Genomic DNA, 4,915 nt, shown 5'->3' on the forward strand with positions numbered 1-4,915 from the left:
GAATTTTCTTGCACTTTAAATAATTTGGATATAAGAATTATTTATTTTGAAACTTACTGCTTTTGGCCTTGGCTCTTCTACCAAAAGCACTGATTATGATTAATTTATGCATAATTTAATGTTCCTTATTCTCTCAAATAATTATTTTTAAGCACCAAGTTTGATAGCATTATAGGTTTTATTTGATCAGTTAAACTGTGTACGAATTTTTTTTTTATGGAGTCCAGTTTGCTTATATCGTAATGCCATTAAAAACGTAATCATCCGGGTATTCCATTTTTTTTAAAATTCCATATAGCTTTCGATACATTGCAACTTCATATTCCGATTTGTGATGATAATCAAATCTGTTTATTTCAGCTTCCAACATTGAAAGAAAGTCACACGATAAAATATTGGGTGAAACAATTAAAATGATTTAAATTTCTTTCAACAAAGAAATACAATGCTAAAAATTATTAAAAATAAAATATTTTTGAAAATTTCTGCAGAAACGTACTTGGCAACTAAATTGATATCATTAAAAAGACACTGATCAAATTTTAAAATAGTATAACATTTAGTTCTGCAATAATTTATTTTTTGAAGTTATAACGGGAAAATGCCAACATCTCGCTTAGTTAATAAAATTAAAATTTCAAAAAAAAATCACTACGAAGTGCATATTCTCACCTTTTAAAGTATATTTGTGTGACATTTGGTTATTCCATGTCAATACCTGTAAAGTCAGACTTGTAAAGTGAGAAAAAAGATACATTCAAAGTCATATAATATTTTCCTTTATTATTATTAGTAGTATCACATAATATTCTCCTTTATTATTAAAGTCACATAATAAAAGTCACATTTATAAAAGTCACATAATATTCTCCTTTATTATTAGTAGTAGTAAAAGAGATATTGAGGACCAGTTATAGGGTCAATTCATGCTCATATAACGTAAATCACGTGATAATGAAAATTACATCAAGCAATTTTCACTTTAAAAATCCATTTTGTATCTTTCAAGAGGAAAAAAGATGTGACACCATAGTACAGTGTAAGACAATGTACAGTTAGATACAGATGATATGCGTATGTAGCTAGGACGTCATTTGAATTGGCTTCATTAATCTAATTGTTTTCTTTCTAAAATATCGGTTTAATCTGTAAACTTAATATTTAATTTAGAAGATATAAAAAGTATTTGCAACCTACTTGCTGATTTTGAGTGTTTCTCAGATGACTTCAGTGAAAATTCCAGTTAGAATTCCATCTTCCAGATATTTCCGTCATATATACAGCACGATTACAGATTTAAGTTGCAACTGAATAGTAGAATAGGGGTTTGAACGCTGGACTTCTTTATCTAGAAAATGGACATATTGCCTGCCCAGAGCTGCCTCGTTTCTATTGTTTGGTAATTTGTCCAGTGGCCTAGTGAAGATATGCGACTAATAATATGATTTTTTCGTCCTCTAGTCCTGATCAATCACTTTGCAAGTGTAAATCTGTTTTTTCGTCTTTTGAACTGACTTTTAAAAAAAATGTGACATAAATGCACTAAAGTTTTGCTTGTATAGTGTTCCCTACGACTAGCGCCAGGAGGGTTGTATCACTCATCCCCGATTCTTCATCGCTGCGCTGCTGAGTTTATTAAATTTTTTGTTTGAGTTTATTAAATTCCTGGAAAGTAATTTTCTCGGGATTTAGCAGGTTTCGATAAAACTTTGAATGAAATATATGTTATCATGTTTTCTTAGTTCAACGAAAATAAAATATGGACAAATTTTATCTATACCTTGGAATTTAGAGAACGACAGAATTTATGAGATATCTCTCGTTTGTCTGAATATACAGTACACTCCCAATTATCCGGCCTAATGTGGCGGAAGGGCAGGGCGGATAATAAAAAACCGGATAGGATGGAGTTCTATGAATTCATTTCTTTGCCCACCAATACCAGGAGACAGAGTTTTTATACCAAAACTTATTATAATCTGTGAGCATGGCAGTGCCCCTGCCAAGGCGAGCAAAAAACAAGCGGCACGGTCGTACCATCCTTTTCTCGAAGCAGCTTGACCCCCTATAACTTCGTTGTGGATAAAACTAGAAGCCTGAATTTTCAATATACAAGCAAGCATTATATAAACACGGTATATTTCAAATTTCATTACATTTGAACCAGTAGTTTAAGAATTATAACTAGTCAAAGTTTGTGAATTTTGTCACTGACTGACTGGCCGATCATCAAGACTCTAAGGCACTTCTAGCAGACATGGAAGCTCCAAATTTAGAATACAATTAGTGTTTAATGTATAAATCATGGAAAAACTAAAATATGCGTGTAATGATGGACGGATCGATAAATTTCTCGAAGTTTCGAGCATTATCCATTTTGTCGGCAAATTCGTCGCCAAGTTTGTCACCAAGCTCTGGGATCACTGGCTCGGCATCCGACTGCATCCAATACAGATTACTGTAAAACGGTCTTCCTTATGATGACACTATTCGTGCCGGGAAGCAAAATTACAGGTTTGTAACAATATCTAATTTCAAATAATTCAATTTGAAGCTGTGGAAGCTGCAAACGCAATGGGTGACTTTCAGAGAATCAATCTGGTAGAAGAAGAGCAAACTGATCTTCAAAGAATGATCGAAAAAATTAATTCCGATCAAAAAAGAGTCTTCGATATGATCACAAATAAAATGGACACAACTGATAACGCTGACGTTTTACGCTGTTTTGTGAGTGGAACTGGTGGCACTAGAAAGAACTTTTTAATAAAAACTCTGAAAGTTTGGGTTAAGACGTATTTAAACAAAAAAGTGGCAGTTAGTGCACTAACAGGAATAGCTGCATTCAATGTGAATGGATTGACTATACATAGACTATTGCATTTGCCTGTAGAACACAAGCAAACACCGAAGTACAAGCCAATTTCTGATGAAGTGCTCCAAGTTCTGTGATCAGATTTGAAAGAAGTAGTGTTGTTTATCATAGACGAAGTGTCGATGATATCCAATGTTACTCTAACATATATTCATTTACTCTTATCTGAAATATTCGACACAAGCGACGATCAGAATGGGTAGTTTGGAAAAAAACATCTTGTAGTTTTCGGTGATCTCTTACAGCTTCCGCCGGTAAGAGAAAAGTCACCTTTTGAAAAACTATCAACTGCTGAAACTAACACGTTGTTAGGTTCCCTCAGTATACCGAATCTGTGGATTTAACTGTTCATATACGATGAACTTACAATTAATATGCGACAGCTCAATGATTCTGACTTTGTTGAAATGCTAAATAGTATAAGATTAGGTGTGACTACACAAAAAAAACCGTGACTTATTCTCGACTAGATTATAACTCTCGAATCCAATTCAAATGAAAACAGATTAATTGAAATAATTGAACACCTCTCGAAACTTCCTGATGATATCGTTTGCTTATTACCTACAAAAAACATGTCAACAAATACTGCAATGCTTAAATCTCTTCCACATCCCGAAATAAAACTGTAAAATACAGATGTAGATAGCATAGATTGCCCCAGATGCCTAACAAAAAGAGCTCGTGAATGCATAAAAAAATATGAAGACGATGCTTCTATGACTGCAGGCCCGGAAGAGAACATAATTATAAAAATAGGAGTAAAAGTCATGTTAAGGCGAAATATTGACGTGAGTCTTGGTTTAGTTAATGTGTCTATCGGTATAGTGCAAAGAGTAAAGGTTGATCCGAAAAATACAAAAATAATTAAGAAAATATACATTACATTTAATAAAGAACATGTTTACGAGCTTAGTCCGGTCAAAACTAAATTTGAAATTATTAATAAAGCTTAAGTTCATCGCGAACAGTTTCCCATATGTATAGCCTATGCTATAATTATACACAAAAGTCAGGGCCTAAGTCTAAATAATGCACTGATGGATATCGGTTCTGCAATATTCACATCCGGTCAACCTTACGTGGCACTTTCGAGAGTTACAAGTGTGGACGGCGTACATCTAATAAATATCGACTTTGGAAGTATTAAAGCACAGGAATCCTCAATTTATGAATACAACCGACTAAGAAGCATTTACCGTCCAGACGTTAAAAATTTTAACATCAAAGCTTACGAGAAAAACCCATAGAGACAGGCAGTGGGCTTTGAGAAAAACTGTAGCTGAAGCTCAAGAAGTAGTACCGGAAAAGAAAAAGAAGAAGACTACATACAAAAATAAGAAAAGAACTATCTACAAAAAGAAATGAGATGCCATCAAAAACATAATTTGTAAAAAAAACCAAGTCTCGCAACTCAGTTCTTCTATCGTAAAAAGTTGTGAGACCCATGTAATACCAAGTCGGTCAATTTATTCAGTCCCTACTTAAGGGTCCTTCTGCCTTAAGTTATTACGTAATTAGCTAACCTAACAACATCTTATAGTGACCATATCAATCTTAAAAATCTTTTATGGTTTAAATAAATAGATTGACTTGGCAATCGCACTAAACAATCAAATTTAATATAATATGTTAATGTAATCTAATTTAATGTAAAGATACATTGTGTTTTCATGCGATGGCCAAGTCAATCTATTTATTTAAACCATAAAAGATTTTTAAGATTGATATGGTCACTATAAGATGTTGTTAGGTTAGCTAATTACGTAATAAGACAGAAGGACCCTTAAGTAGGGACTGAATAAATTGACCGACTTGGTATTACATGAGTCTCACAACTTTTTACGATAGAAGAACTGAGTTGCGAGACTTGGTTTTTTTTTACAAGTTATGTTTTTGATGGCATAATACGTATTTTCTCACTTCTTCTTTCCATTTTTCCCAAACTACATAGAATGTGTACGCGGTGAATCATAGAAGCAGTTGCAGGTAACGTGTCCAGTTAAAATAAAAAGCCCTGTACTGGTAGTTTATTTATGTTTA

This window comes from Argiope bruennichi, chromosome 4, assembly GCF_947563725.1.
Source record: "Argiope bruennichi chromosome 4, qqArgBrue1.1, whole genome shotgun sequence".
Taxonomy (NCBI): Eukaryota; Metazoa; Arthropoda; class Arachnida; order Araneae; family Araneidae; genus Argiope; species Argiope bruennichi.